Raw genomic sequence first — 17,336 nt, forward strand, 5'->3', positions numbered from 1 at the left:
ATCTTAGATAACTTGCCTATAGGATTTTCTAATTCCTGCATTCACATAGATAGCATGCCTATAGGTTATTTATAATTTTTCTACATTTCTGCATATAGAAATCCTGTCTCTAAGTCTTTGCATTTCTGCACATAGAAATCATGATCATAGGTTTTTCTGCACTTCTGCATATACTTGTCATTAGGCAAACAATAATAGGTCTAATAATAATCAACTTCATTCTAGATACCATGCCTATATGACTCTTGCATCTATATAATCGTTTAAAACCAATAACACTTAGATAACTTGCCTATAGAATAATCAATCGAATCAGCCTCGTCTATTTTATCTATACGTCTAAAACAAGTCATAAAGCCATTTAAAATCTGCAGATCTTTTGTTTATAAAACCAGTAATCCTTCTTTAAAATCAGTGCGCTCCGCTAGATATCATGCCTATAGGTATCACGTAGGCAAACCATTAGGTATTTAATTAACCGTGTCACCAATGATAACTATAACCAGACAAGGCTAATTCGGACTCCTCATCTGAGAAATATGTGATAAATCAGCCTATGCTAACACTTTTAAATTTAATTCACACCATAACCAGTATTTGAAGTCATGCTATATATTTGCCTTTAAGTGGGGAGGCCTGTTTGAGCCTAAACTGCTGTTTGCTTCCCCCTTATTTGATTACGTGTTTTGTTTGTCGCCAAGATTTTTATCCTTTTAAACTACTGAAAATCCCAACTCCCTCCCCTTTAGGATTAGTAGTCTCGATGTCTTCGGGACTGATCGGATCTGGACGGGTAATAGCATGCAATAAGTAACGATACTATTCCATGCTTTAATACCTTAACGGGGTGGGAAATGGTAGACATGGAGATGATGATCACGCAATAACACCACGCGTATAATTGGTTACCGGGTGTTGCGTGGATGATCCATGTTATTTATAAACCTAGGACCCCCCTCCCTCCTTATGTAATTTTGCTATTGTTTTCTTTAAACTGTCAGTTTCCAGTTCTTTAAACCTTGTATTTCACTTCAAATCATTTGAATTCTCTTTGAATTTCCAGCACTGTTTTCCTTTTAAAATTTCCGTCCATTTCACTTCTTTGTCTGATTATTTGCATTCGTTACTTGATTTTTTTGCACTTATACATTCTTTTAAACAACTATGAAACCACCTATTCCCTAACTTCAACATGTTTATTTAACCTTTATGCATTCCTACTTGTAATTGTTATGTGGAAGTTGTCTTGTATGTTTATTCGCTTTAAAGTCACAATTGTAGCATGGTCGGGAACCACACTAGTGGATCTTGGGGGGTGCCTAACACCTTCCCCCTGAGATAATTTCAAGCCCTTACCCATTCTCTGGTTCTTCTTTTCTTTTAATTTCTTAGTGTCCTAATGCACTTAATCATTAGGTGGCGACTCTTTAAATCTCAAACCCAAATTCCCAAAAGGAATAGAGTTGTCCGCCCAAATATCGTTAACCCGATTTCGCGAGAAAAAGGGGGCATCGACAGCATGGCGACTCTGCTGGGGATTTTCTTTAGGCTTTTACCATTTCATGTTGCTTGTGACTTTACTGCTTCTTTATTACCTTTATTTAATGTCTTTATATCTTTTCTACTACGAAATTGACTTGACTTTTTGTTTCTTTTCTTTAATGTTTTCTTTTACCGATTTCCTTCAATACTGTAGTAATTATGAGCAATTATTGTAATCATTACTTTATGAACGTGAAAGTACATGACAATTTGTTAATTATTGTATTGCATTTTTCAACATCATATTCCACTCGTGCCAAACAAAATACCATAGCAACGCTTATAATGTGCGGTTGCGCCCTTCCAATATTATCACCCCCTAAATTTGGCAAAGGCATATTTGCGGTAAAACTAGTCGATCAACGGTGCCGTCGACAGTTCCGCGCCTTTCCCTCTTGAGTTTTCCGCTCAAGGGTACCAAGTCTAATACCCCAATAGAAACCATTTCCCTTTAAATTGTGCATGTATCATGGTCAAACTTAGCCTAGTTAGTTATGTTGTCCGCATAATGACTCTTTAAGATAGCCTTGTCCAAAGTCCACTGGGTTTCCTTGAAACCCAAACGGACACTACCGCGTCCTGTGCATTTATTTGGAGAACTAAATGCTTTGTTATGCTAATTATTGATGTTAAATAGTCGAGTCTGGTGGGGGAAAAGGGCCTAACCTTTTCTTTTGCAGAAAATGAGGCACGAAGTCCCCAGATTCGGCATAATCACCAACATCCACCCCAAGTTGTTGAATTGGTAGGGAGATCTCCATTCCAGCGATCAAGCTCTTGTCAGAAAGTATCTAGGAAACCTGCCTTCTCTCTTGGACATTCAACCTAACAACAAGATCATAGAAGCTGCAACTCTGTTTTGGGATTGTGATAGATCGCTGTTTCGCTTCGGGGACATAGAAATGACACCTTTACTCGAGGAAATAGGAGGACTAGCTGGGATACCATGGGAAACTCCGGGTTTGCTAATGCCGAAAAATCGTACGGGTAGGGGTTTCTTAAGATGATGGGTCTAAAGAGGAATCCGGATTTGACATGTTTGGAGAAGTCTTACATTCCATTTGACCATTTGTATGAAAGGTACGGCCATAGCAAATCATACCGTACCTATCCGGACGAATTCGCCATCACCTCATTTGGGTACATCCACCGAAGGGTATTCGTGTTTATGTTCTATTTCTTGGGGATGATAGTTTTTCCATAAAAGAAAGCAAGAATCCACACCAGACTGGCCATGGTCACTAAAACCTTAATGGAGGAAATTAACGGGAAGCCATTCAGCCTTGTGCCAATGATAGTTGCGGAAATATACCGTGCCCTAGAAAGATGTCAATAAGGGGCCAAACATTTCGAGGGATGTAATTTGCTACTCCAACTATGGCTCATGGAACATCTCCAAAGGGGTGAGTACCGGCAGGAAATCCATCGTAGAGACTGGGACGATCATATCGCTTTCCATCACCCAAAGCGGATGAATTATATGCCAAACATGTTCGCCCAACAAGAGAATGCTAGAGAGTGGGTTGAACTCTTCGACAATCTTACTGAAGACCGGGTACAATGGATGTTTGAGTGGTTCCCTACTGAAGAATTCATTTTACGGTCTAGGGATGCGCCATTTCTGGTACTGATCGGTTTAAAAGGGACCTACCCATATGTCCCTATCCGGGTTATGAGACAGGTAGGTAGGACATAGGTTATACCAAGGGTCGACAAGATGAGCCATTTTCGAGCCGACTTCCAAGATGACGACAGTCCGTACAGGTGTCAGGCTCAGCATATGTGGCATAGCAAAATTATCTTGGGAAGAGATACCATTGAACCAGATCGCTACCATGCTGGTTGTACCCCACACTATCTAGGCTGGCTGGAGGACAATCACAACGACTTGGGCAGCGCGGATTCATTCGAGGTCACAGGATCATTGATGAAAAGGCTGAAGCGCAGGTAAAGTACAACCAACTGCGCAAAAGGATGTAGGAATGTGAGAATGAGCACCGGGAAATACAAGAAGCCAACCAAAAGCTAATTGGAGAATGGAAAGATATGGCTGCCAGGGCCAACAAACGACTGATCTGTTTGGAGCGGGGCATAGTGGAGCTGGAAAAGAAGTTCCTGGAGAGGGTTGAAGATTGCCGGGTTGCTGAAGGAAATGAAGGAGGACATCTGGCGAGGGCCTACTTACTGCTGGGATTGCGCGAGCTTGGAGAACTGTATGAGGAAGCCAACATTGCCGAGTCTGGGGGAAGGTCCTTCTGGGACCAAGTAGATAGGAGTTTATTTTTGCTTTTACAAATGTAATAAGGCCTATGGCCACTAGTGACATTTTTATTTCCTGTCATTTAGTGTCGTTTTGGGATTCGTCTTGTTTTTTATCAATAAAATGAGGCATTTAGCATTCTAAGTTCTCCAAATTTGATTGTCGCGAGGCCTACCTCGGGCACAACGAGGCTCCCAAATTAGGACACGATTTATATTCTTAAACTATGTGTTTAAATATTGCAACGTTTTATTCTCATGATCCCTACTAACTTGTTACCTTTTGTTTTTACATTTGCTTATTCCCCTCCCCAAAGGTTAGTTCGTGCACTCTGGTATCATCATCATATTCCACAAGATCCAAGGGTCCTCCTCCTCCTCCTCCTCCGAGTCCTATCAGAAACAAGAACAAGGGAAAAATGGAAGATTTAAGCAACATCAGAAAGGAGAGCTCAATTGAAAGGGTAGAGACTTCTCCGGGTAGTCAGGTTTCCAAGGAAAGTGCCTCCCAGCTCGAACAGAAGTTATTGAAATTTCAGGAAGAACTGGACCAAGTTCAGAACTTGGCAAGCTTGTCATTCTCCCTCACTACCCCGGGTATCAGCTTCCCCAACACTCAAAATCCCATACCTCCTTAAAACATCCCGAAGCCACAAAACCAACCCACTCCCCATCACTACTGCAACACATGCCACACTTCAAGTAACACCCCACTGCTCCTCCCCGAACCACTAAACTCCACAAATGATCATCACCAAAACACCCCCATCTATGTGGAAACCATGCCACACCCTGTTTAGCCCGCCTCGAGCACACCTAAGTCTGATGACAAAGACTCTCTTATCAAGAATCTTGCCGCAGAACTCAAGAAGCTAACTAGCCGAGTTCAGAGTGTTGAAGGAAGCAAGGGGATCGAGGGACTGGATTATGAAGACCTTTGCATTTAACCAGATGTCGAACTGCCCGAGGGGTACAAACCTCCCAAGTTCGAAATGTTTGATGGTACAGGGGATCCCAGGGTACGCTTGAGGACATACTGCGACAAGCTGGTCGAAGTAGGGAAAGATGAGAGAATCCAGATGAAGCTTTTCATGAGAAGCCTGAAAGGAGATGCTCTGTCTTGGTACATTAGCCAAGACCCCAAGAAGTTGTCAAACTGGGTTAGCATGGCGTCCGACCTCATTGATAGGTTCAGGTTCAACATGGAGAATACGCCGGATGTGTTTTATATTTAGAATTTAAAGAAGAAACCTACAGAAACATTCCGCGAGTATGCCAATCGTTGGAGGTCAGAGGTTGCTAAGGTTCGACCTGCTTTAGGGGAAGAACATATGAACAAGTTTTTTGTCAGGGCTCAGCATCCGCAATACTATGAAAGACTGATGCTGATCGAAAACCATAAATTTTCTGACATCATCAGGCTGGGAGAAAGGATCGAAGAGGGCATTAAAAGTGGTATGGTCACTAAATTTGAAGCATTGCAAGCCACCAACAAGGCTCTGTAGTCCGGTGGTACATCCATGAAGAGGGACGTAAGTGCCGTAATGGTTGCACAGAGAAACAAATCACCAGTCAAATATCAGACCTACCCGATATCTCCACTCTCATATCAACCTGCTCCAAATTTCCAGGCACCCGCACATTCCTACCAAGATCCACCACCTACATATCAATCACCTCCACCTCCCACGTACCAACCCACATCACCCAAATATTCCCAACTCGCACAAGTCTACCAAGCCTACAACACTCAACCATCCCACTACCAATCACCTCCCACTCTTCAAAACTTTCCTAGACCCTGACCAAATTTTGACCGTAGACCTCCCAAACAATACACCGCCATTGCCGAGCCAATCGACCAGCTGTACGAAAGACTCAAAGCTGCTGGTTATGTCACCCATGTCCCTTCCATAAGTCCTGAAAACCCTTCCTAATAGATTAACCCAAACAAAACCTGTGCATACCATTCTGGCATGAAGGGACATACTATTGATGAGTGCCACTCCCTGAAGTACAAGATCCAAGCTTTAATTGATAACAAGATTATCGTGGCAAAGGAACCTACTCTGAACGTCTGCAACAACCCTCTACCAAACCACAAGGGAGGAGGTTTTCATATGATTGAAATAAAGGATGGTTGGGATCCCAAAGGATCAATCGGTCTGATCACGGAAGGTGACGATCTAAAGAAACCAGTAGTTACTCTTAACCCGATTGTGGTCCAAATTCAGCCTTCTGAAGATGCTGTGGTGAACATGTCCATACCGCTTGAGTTTGAGGCACCAGCCTCCGCAAAGACGCCAACACCAATCGAGGTCGAGTTTGGGTCCCTAAAGGCGCCTGAGCCCTTTGAAGTTGCTATATTACCTTCCAAAGCAAGGGTGCCTATTCTAGTAGCAATGACAGCCGTAACACCATTCCACACAAAAGCTATACCATAGGATTACATAGTCGAGGCAAGAAGGAAGGGAAAAGCCAAGTATGGGGAAACACTTGCAGCACAGGGTATGACAAGAACCGGCAGGGTTTATACCCCTGAGCACTTAGCTGAGTCAAGTAAGCAGACCTCTAGCCGACAAGCCATCATTGAAACTGGACCCGGTGATCTCTGGAGAAAGATACAAGCCAAGGAATACTCAGTCATTGTGAGTACGTGATTTTTGCCACGCTTAAATTACTCCTATAAATTCATTAGAATTAGGATTTTTCTTTTATTACTTGAATTTTAGGGAATTAATTGCATGATTTTGTGTATTGTTTGCATTTTTGTGTGCATTTTAATTGATATAATTTCAAAAATACAAATAGTATGCATTTTAATATTACAAAATAAAGAAAATAACAAAAATGGTTTTTTGCATTTCTACTCTTAATTTTTAAAAAATTTGTCTTAAATTTTCTTTTAAAATTAGGAATTAGTTTGATTTTGAAATTTAATTAGTGTAATTTTAGGATTCATTTGGGTCTTTATTCTAAATCTTACATTTAATAAAATTAGAAAATAAAATACAAAAAAAATACAAAAAAAAAAAAGAAAAGAAGAAAATAAACAAAAGAATTTGAAAGGATTGGCCAATTTGGGCCATTTTTCGTGCCAATACCCAGCCCAAGACCCCCTAAATCCGTTCCAACCCAGCCCAAAATCACCCTGAACCGGTCTAGCTTCTATTACCCTCTAAACGACGTCGTTTGGCTTAGTGTCAATCTCAGCCATTGATTCTTTTGATCCAACGATTGAGAACTAACGAGGTTTTTAATATATAAAGGTCGGAATTCACCCCCCTACCCCTCATTCCCCATCACAGACCATCCTTGATATCTCCGGCGTAACGCCACCGTTCGCCGCCGTGGCCGGCCTCCATTTCCGTCCAAAATTACACCTCCTATTCTTCTCCTCCTCCTCGTTACAGATCCATAACCCGTTTCCCTCGAACCCCAACCAAACTCGTCGAATCTTCAACCAAAGTTTTCCGGCCAAAACACAACCTTCTCCATTCACCACCAAATTAACACCATGGGACCACCTTGTCCTCCTCTATCAAACCCCCCAAACCCTGTCCCTCAAATTTGACCGGAACTCTTCGAATATCAATTTGAAGATTCCGGTTAGAACCCTAAATTCCCAAATCTTGTCAAATTCATACCACATGGCCTCCTCCTTCCCCTAATGGCGAATCCAGTGTCAATGGCGCTCGAATCTCGCCAGAGTTGGTTGATTTTGAGGTGATAAGCTGGCAGAACCCTAGAGTCAAAATCAGTGAGTTCATTTCAATGTTGTTTCTGTTTTCTTCTCTTTCTCATAATTCCATAATTGTCTTGCTCCATGAGTAGTTGATAGCATTGTTTTCAAATTGTCATTAGTTTAGGAGTAGGGTTTTATTCAAATGTCCCAAGTTTAGTTGGAGTTTTTAGTGATTGTTCGTCAGTAGGGTTGCAGTTTGTCCATGTTAATTGATGCAATGTTATTTTAATTTGTTCTGTGGATTTGATGAGGCAATTCATACCAACTCTAGGAGTTCAATTCGAGTTTTGTTTTGATTATTGAATTTGCTTTGATCTGCTTTGGTTTGAGTGTGAGTTTGAAGATTTGAAGCAATTTTTGATCTTTTAAGTTTGTGTTTGAGAATAATTTGATTCTAGCTTGAATCTAGTGCTTAGTGTTAATTGGAAGCTATTTGATTAATTAGTTCAATTATTAAATCTTCTTAATTAGTGGTGTTCGGTTATAACTGAAATCAGAGTATTTAGTTTAGCTATAGTTAGTTGTTTAACTAGGTAAAGGGGTTTGGGTGGGTTAGTAATTTCAAAGGCAATCAAGGGTATTTTGGTCATCTAAAATGGCCCAGTTTGTTAAGGTCAGGTAAACTCAGAATAGAAGTAAGGGTAATATAGGCATTATTGACAGAAGAATATTGTAGTAACTGAAATTGGAAATCCCTAGAACATTCTAGATGGGGTTCCAATTAGAGTTTAGGAAACTTAATGTGATAACTTGAGAAACAAGTCAAGAAGTAGAGGACTATTTTGAAAACAAGTGAGGGATTAATGTGTAAAATAAGGAATCTGAAATTGCACCCCCTTATGCCTATAAAAGGCAGTCCTCTTTGCCTTAAGCCACAAGTTTGGAGCCTCTGAAATCCCCCTCCCAAAAGGGTTCTCCAATTTTTTCAAATCTGAAAACTGAGATTCAAAATTCAAAAAAAAAAAAAAGAAAAACAATAGAAAACCTACAAAAATCCAAAACAAAAAAAAGGCTGTTTCATTAGAAAATTTTAGGCTAATTTCGACTTTTAATTAGTGATTCTCATCTTCTAGTCCAGTACTTGATTGCTGAAGTTTTCTCTGAAGTACACTACTTAATTTGGAGCAGTTTTGGTCTATTGAAACTGGTTTTGGTGAAGTTCCGGGTTGCTGAAGGTTTTAAGTGGTGCTGGGTTCACTTTTGGGTCATTTAAGTGCTGTTTTGGTAGATTTGCTGTTTGTGTTTGGTTTGCTAAAACCTTTCTGGGCTACTGAAAATTTCTGGACTACATTCGATCTCTACTCGTGGTTATTACTGATTCCTGCTGCTGTGCCTGTTGTTTGCTCCTGCTGATCTTCATTTTCTCCTTGTATTGCAATCTCCAGGTACACATTTGTACACTCCGGGCTTTTGAATTGAAATTGAGGCTGAACCTTTGCTATGGATTTGCAATCTTAGTAGCTCCCTCACGTTTAGAGAGAATTTTGTGATTTAATAGTTTGCTCATTGTAATCAATCTATAATAACTTGGGACTGTTAAACTAATTAGACGTATTCCTGGAAGTATGAGAAATCTGTCGTTAGCAGCTTAATTTGGTTGAGTTTGTGTGGTACCTGTTTAGTTTAGAGTTATTTCGATTTTAACAAAAGAAAAATCAAATATGGTTGAATTTGCATTTGATCGTGAAAACTAGTTTGATGTCAAGCTGAACATGTGTTATTCTACAATAATTCATATCTTGGTTAATATGTAGGTGTTAATAATTTTAGGATAATGGCTCAAATCAATAGTTTACTTGAGTTAAATCATGCATCATCAGCTGGACTGATTTGAATTAGTTAACCTGTTCTTGAGTATTCTTAGAGTCGTATATAACAGCCCACTCCCAGGACGTTTGGGCCTCAAGATACCTGATATGCGAGCCCAGGTCCAGTGTTAACTTCCTTCACGTTTGGACTTGAGCCAAGGCCTTGACTGGCAGCTTGTTGGTATAGCATGAGTGCAATTTTCCTTCGTTGGGCTTATCTCGGAGCCCAATGGGTGGCTTTGGTACAGAATTATCCTTTGGTTTACCTTAGTTCGATCAAACTATTTAGGATTTTTCTTGTGTTATTAGAGACAAATAAAAATAAAACTATAGTTGCTTTAGGATTGCCCTTTAATGAATAAAAATGAGATGAGCCTCGCCAAATACAATGCATAAATTGCGGGGCCCTCTTAAATGTATATACTACAATACTTAGAATTCGGACAGGCCGTTTAGCGAATTTCACGGCCTTTCCCCAAAGATAATAACGCATTAGTTGCTTTAGGCACGTTTTAATAATTGTACCTTCCTAAATATGGGTGCACATTTGTGTGACCCAAATCCAAATCCCAAAACATTGAATAAGAGGTGTCGAGGATCCGGGTGCATTTCATGTGACGTGATCCAAAAACGTGCTCTTAAACGACATTCACTTTCATAAAAACTAATTAAAAGCGGTTAAACAATTTTTTTTTTTAAAATTGCACCATAGGATGACATGTATTAAAACCAGACTTTAGCCAAATATAACAATTGAGCGACTGTGCTAGAACCACGGAACTCGGGAGTGCCTAACCCCTTCTCCCGGGTTAACAGAATTCCTTACCCAGATTTCTGGTTCGCGACTGTTAAACAGAGTCAAACCCTTTCCTAGATTCGGGATTCAAACCGGTGACTTGGGACACCATAAATCTCCCAAGTGGCGACTCTGAATCTCTTAATAAACGAATCCCATTTCGATTGTCCTTTAATTGGCAAAACTCCCTTTTATTATACCCTTCACGGGGTGTAGTAAGTAAAAAGGAGGTGTGACAGTCATTGAACAGCTGAACAAAACACCGACGCAGATTTCTATCTTGGCTTTATTACAAAGTTCTGATGCACACAAGAATGCCTTGTTGAAGGTGCTGAGTGAGGCATATGTACCCAGCAACATCACTGGAGGAGAAATGGCAAACATGGTGGGTCGAGTCTAGACATTTGTCCTCTGGTAACACTCAGAACATTGGGAAAAGGGCTGCATGAAATTGAGGATGGAGCCATCAACGTCAAGGCTTTCGACGGATCTCAGAGGTCCACTATTGGGGAAATTAGCCTACGTTTGCAAATGGGACCCACTTGGTTCGATGTTGATTTTCAAGTGATAGACGTGCCGGCTTCTTACAATCTACTGTTGGGACGACCATGGATTCATGCCGCCGGGGCCGTGGCATCAACACTACATCAGGCAGTGAAATTTGAATGGAATCACCAGGAGGTGATCATTCATGGTGACGGTAGCAACCCCATATATAGCCGCCAGACCATTCCAGCAATTGGAGGAAGAAGAAGATTAGGCGGGGAAACTTACCACAACATCGAGCAGGTCAACGCAGTTGACAAAGACAAATGGCGGAACAACAAAATTGAAAGCATACTGAATTGGAGCGGATATGAACCTGGCAAAGGACTTGGCAAAAACCTCCAAGGATTCGCTAAGCCTATCAAGCTCAAGAAACATGGTACCACCTTCGGGTTGGGGTATGAGTATACCTAGGAAAAATGCAAGGACTGGTCTCCACTATGGCGCGGCCCTTACTATCTATTGGAGCAGCTGATACCCCGTCTAGAGTAGACTTTTCAACCAGCCGAGGTTATCTATGGGTCAGAAGAAGAGGAAGCATTAGCAGCAATGAGGAATTTGTTCTGGAAGAGGATGATATTGACTGTTGTGTCATTTTTGAGGAGGAGGGGGAGGAAGGCCCTTCCATACAAGCTGTGAGCAGAGGAGCACACCTCAACAACTGGATAGTCAGAACCACCAGAGCCCGACGTGTCTCGGGGTAGCAAGGCTGAACAAAGCATTACGCACTATTTTGCTTTATTAGTTTATTTTCCTTTCGCATTTTTCTTTTTTCGCAAGAAAGAGCTCCAATGTTCAAAAACACTTATGGAATTTATTAAAGTATTTCAATTTTCTTAAAAATCTCTCTCTTATTATTTTCTCTCATTACCATATTTAAACGGCATTACTATTACTTATCTTGATGAACCAACGACTGTGACATGGAACGATACAATGCGACAAACGGACATAGATTCAGAGGAAGATGATATACCGGAAGAAATTGTTAAGGAAGTTGAGAATTTTAAGAATAGACCTAAGTCCAACCTGGACGAGACTGAGATTTTCAATCTGAGAGATGCGGAGAACATCAAAGAAACACGAGTCAACGTTCATTTGTCACCGTCTGAGAAGAAAGAGTATACGAAATTTCTAAGGGAATATGAGGACATATTCGCATGGTCATATGACGACATGACTGGTCTAAGCACGTCCATTGTGGCTCAAAAATTACCGACTCATCCGGCCTGTCCGCCAGTTAAATAGAAGCTCAGAAAGTTCAAGCCATACATGAGTTTGAAAATCAAGGAAGAAGTCACTAAGCAGGTCAAAGCTAAGGTCCTCAGGGTTGTAGAGTATCCATCATGGTTTGCCAATATTGTGCCAGTACCGAAGAAGGATGGGAAGGTCAAAATTTGCGTCGACTACCGGGATCTCAACTGGGCCAGTCCAAAAGACGACTTTCCCTTGCCAAAAATACACATCTTAATTGACAACTGCGCCAAGCATGAGTTGTAGTCATTCGTTAATTGTTTTGCTGGGTACCATCAGATATGGATGGATGAAGAAGATGCTGAGAAAATGGCTTTCATTACGCCGTGGGGGATGTATTGTTACAAAATGATGCCGTTTGGGTTAAAGATTGCAGGGGCCACCTACATGAGGGCCATGAACACAATTTTTCATGACATGATACACAAGGAGATCTAAGTGTATGTAGACGACGTCATCATCAAATCCAAGAAAGCCACTGATCACATGGGAGATTTAAGGAAATTCTTCAATAGACTGAGAAGGTACAACCTAAAGCTGAATCCCACAAAATGTGTATTTGGGGTTCCTGCCGGAAAACTACTTGGGTTCATTGTGAGCCGCCGAGGGATAGAATTGGATCCATAAAAGGTCAAATCTATTCAAGAATTGCCGCCGCCGAAGAGCAAGAAGGAGGTTATGAGTTTCTTGGGGAGACTTAACTACATCAGCCGGTTCATAGCTCAGTCCACTGTCATTTGTGAGCCGATCTTTAAGATGTTGAAGAAGGACGCCGCTACCAAATGGACTAACGACTGCCAGAAAGCCTTCGACAGAATCAAAGAGTACCTGTCAACACCGCCGGTTCTGGTTCCGCCCGAACCAGGTAGACCCCTACTACTCTACCTTGCAGTATTGGATGGAGAGTTTGGTTGTGTTCTGGGGCAGCATGATGAAACGGGGAGAAAAGAGCAGGCCATTTATTATCTCAGCAAGAAGTTCACCCAGTACGAGGCCCGGTATTCCTTACTAGAGCGCACCTGTTGTGCTCTGACTTAGGTAGATCAGAAGTTGAGGCACTATTTCTGTGCTTACACCACGTATCTCATATCAATAATGGATCCATTGAAGTATATCTTTCAGAAGCCCATGCCCACCGGCAAGCTAGCCAAGTGGCAGATCCTACTGAGTGAATTTGACATTGTCTATGTGACTTAGAAAACAATCAAAGGAAAGGCCCTAGCAGATTACCTAGCTGAAAACCCTGTGGATGGAGAATACGAGCCTCTAAAGACGTATTTTCCTGATGAGGAGGTATCCTTCATAGGAGAGGACATTCTAGAGTCCTATGATGGTTGGAGGATGTCTTTCGATGGAGCAGCAAATTTCAAAGGAGTTGGCATAGAAGCAGTCCTAGTATCAGAAACTAGCCAACATTATTCGGTATCTGCCAAGCTCAGGTTCCCATGCACCAACAATATGGCCGAGTACGAAGCTTACATCTTAGGGCTCAAGATGGCCATTGACATGAACGTCCAAGAGTTGCTAGTGATTAAAGATTCAGATTTGCTTATACATCAGGTCCGAGAAGAATGGGCAACTAAGAACTCCAAGATACTCCCATATTTGCATCATGCACAGGAGTTGAGAAAGAGGTTCACAAAGATAGAGTTCCGGCATGTCCCCAGAGTCCAGAATGAGTTTGCCGATGCATTGGCTACTCTATCATCCATGATTCAGCATCCAGATAAGAATTTCATAGACCCTGTTCCAGTAAAGATTCATGATCGGCCAGCTTACTATGCTCATGTCGAGGAAGAAGCAGACGGGAAGCCTTGGTTTCATGACATCAAGGAATATTTAGCCAAAGGAAAATATCTAGAGCTTGCAAATACTACTCAGAAGCGCACACTGCGAAGATTGTCCAACAATTTCTTCCACAGCGGGGGAATCCTTTATAGGAGAACTCCGGATTTGGGCTTGCTAAGGTGTGTTGATGCAATGGAAGCATCCAAACTGCTAGAGGAAATTCATGCCGGGACCTGTGGTCCGCATATGAATGGTTTTGTCTTAGCCAAGAAGATACTCCGATCAGGTTATTTTTGGATGACTATGGAGACGGACTGCGTCCAGTATGTTTGAAAGTGCCACCGCTGCCAGATCCATGCAGATATGATAAAAGTGCCTAATAATGAGCTTAATGCAACAAGCTCGCCATGGCCGTTCACCGCATGGGGAATGGATGTTATCGGACCAATCGAACTTGCCGCATCAAATTGGCACAGGTTTATCCTAGTAGAAATTAACTATTTCACCAAGTGGGTTGAAGTAGCATCTTACAGAGCAGTGACCAAGAAAGCCGTGGCAGACTTTGTCCGTGGCCGTATTGTCTGTCGATTCGGGATTCTAGAATCAATCATTACTGACAACGGTTCCAACCTCAACAGTGATTTGATGAAAGCCATATGCGAAACCTTCAAGATCAAACACAAGAATTCCACAGCCTACAGGCCTTAGATAAACGGAGCTGTAGAAGCCGCCAATAAGAACATCAAGAAGATATTGAGGAAGATGGTAGAAAAGCATAAGTAGTGGCAAGAGAAGCTGTCATTTGCTTTGTTAGGGTATCGCACCACAGTCCTCACATCAACTGGTGCAACTCCCTATATGCTGGTATATGGTACGGAAGCGGTCATCCCCACCGAGGTAGAAATTCCATCCCTAAGAATCATACAGGAATCAGAAATCGATGATGCAGAATGGGTAAAGAGCCGTTACGAACAGTTAACCCTCATAGATGGTAAAAGAATGAATGCAGTTTGCCATGGTCAGCTTTATCAGAACAGAGTGACCAGAGCCTTCAACAAGAGAGTCAGACCAATACGGTTTACGCCAGGGCAGCTGGTGTTAAAGAAGATTTTTCCACATCAAGATGAAGCCAAAGGGAAGTTGTCTCCTAACTGGCAAGGTCCATACATGGTTCATTGGGTTCTGACAGAAGGAGCCCTCATACTTGCAGAAATGGATGGAGAAGTTTGGCTAAAACCAATAAATTCAGATGCAGTCAGGGCATACTATGTGTAACCATTTATGATCTCATTATGTAATTTGAACTACGTCTGTCCCGATTCCCATTTAAGAGGGGATACGTAGGCAGCCTTATGGGTTCGGTCACAATTTAATAAAATTTTCATTTCCCTCGCAATTGGAAACTGGGGCAGAATTTTGAGGAGGACCCTCAAAATTCCGAAGTAACGTCAGCCAATCATTGCAAGCAGCTGTCAGAAGCATCAACCCACTAAACTGGGGCAGAATTTTGAGGAGGACCCTCAAAATTCCGTGGCAAGAAAGGTCGTAATGTTTTGAACCACGTCGCGGTCGTTGGTTCATCTAAAAGCTGTTTCTTTTCTTAAATATATATACATATATCATACCTTTAAAAAACTCATGCATACCTATTATCAAAATCGCTTTGTTTAACAATGCTACCCCGAGGGTACCTACCGTATCACCATAAACAAAGCCGAACCAGTCAAGCGAAGCCAGCGGGAACGCGAACTAACCGGTCCCTTTACAAAACTCACAATTTTTCTTCGAATGCAGGCACCCAAGTCACAAATCATCAAATACATTTATACACTCGTACTCGAAATTATCGCTTCACAACCAATATCCATACACGATGTCCCCAGCAGCCACAATATCGCAATCAACAACCGGCTATCCGCTATCAACTAAGAATCTTTTACTACAATTCGTCTCTCATCTTGTACATAAGGCTACTATTCTGCCTTCCGAGGTTAAGCTCTACCTCCATTTGCATTTCTCTGCATTGCATGAGGCTATTATTCTGCCTTCCGAGGTTAAGCTCTACCTCCATTTGCGTTTCTCTGCATTGCATAAGGCTACCATTCTGCCTTCCGAGACTAAGCCCTGTCTCCATAATTGCATAAGGCTACCATTCTGCCTTCCGAGACTAAGCCCTGTCTCCATAATTGCATAAAACTACCATTTTGCCTTGCGATACTAAGCTTTGTCTCCATAGTTGCATAAGGCTACCATTCCACCTTCCGAGACTAAGCCCTCTCTCCATAACTGCATAAGGCTAACTAAGCTCTGTCTCCACAATTGCATAAGGCTACTATTCTGCCTTTCGAGATTAAGCTCTACCTCCGTTTGCATTTCTCTGCATTGCATAAGGCTACTATTCTGCCTTCCGAGACTAAGCTTTGTCTCCATGATTGCATACGGCTACTATTCTGCCTTCCGAGGTTAAGCTCTACCTCCATTTGCATCTCTATGCATTGCATAAGGCTACTATTCTGCCTTCCGAGACTAAGCTCTGTCTCCATTTGCATGGCTAAAATATCGCCACTTCATTTAAATCCTGCACGGCTGAAATACCGCCACTCCATTTAAATCCTACATCGGCTGAAAGATTGCCATTTTATTTGCATTTTTTGCATGGCTGAAATATCACCACTTCATTTCAATTCTGCATCGGCTGAAAGAACGCCATTTTATTTACATTTTTGCATGGCTGAAATATCGCCACTTCATTCAAATCCTGCATCAGCTGAAATACCGCCACCTCATTTAAACTTTGCATCGGCTGAAATATCGCCACATTTTGCATTTCATGGGCTGAAAGATCGCCAAATTATCCAAGGGCGTCATTGTTCGGAGGCACCATCTTCATAGCCCGAGAACGCCATGCCATGGCCTGAGGACCCATTTTTCTCTTCTGTATATCATTATTCAAAGGCATCATCGCTCGGAGGCATCATTCTCATAGCCTGAGAGCATCATTTCATGGCCTGCGAATCCTTTATAATTCATGGTCCAGGACATCATGGTCCGAGAACGTCATCCTAACCGTGCAAAGACAGCATTCCTAGTCCGACGGGAAATTGCATCATGTTTAAATTTATGCACAGTATACGCTTGAATTGTTTATTTTCTGGTAAACCGGCGAGCAACGGTCGTCTCAGCAGGAGCATTTTGCTCCAGTTCCCGCAGCTTTACTAAACCTTTACCATTTATCCCAACCTGACTATTGCGTCTGTTCTTGAGAAATGTCCATTGGCATATTCCGCTGACGGATCCTGAACTACATACGGCCTGATTCCTGTAAAACCAAGGATAAGTAGGTGGCTCAGGAACCAGAGCTCGGTCAAAATTCTTCAAATCATTCGTTCGGTCAAAATTGGTCATCATATCTTTACCCGATAACTCTTTAATCCTTCCCGGGTAAAGAGGGGCAGCTGTTGATACCCAATTTTTTTGCTATGTATTTTTGTATGCAAAATACTTTCAAAATATTGTGTACACTCATATATAAGCATGCCCAAGAGTTTTGGTATTTTTCCTATTTTTTTAAAGATTTTAAATTCAATTTATTATCTAT

Source organism: Nicotiana attenuata, chromosome 5 (genome assembly GCF_001879085.1).
Source record: "Nicotiana attenuata strain UT chromosome 5, NIATTr2, whole genome shotgun sequence".
In the NCBI taxonomy this organism is placed as follows: Eukaryota; Viridiplantae; Streptophyta; class Magnoliopsida; order Solanales; family Solanaceae; genus Nicotiana; species Nicotiana attenuata.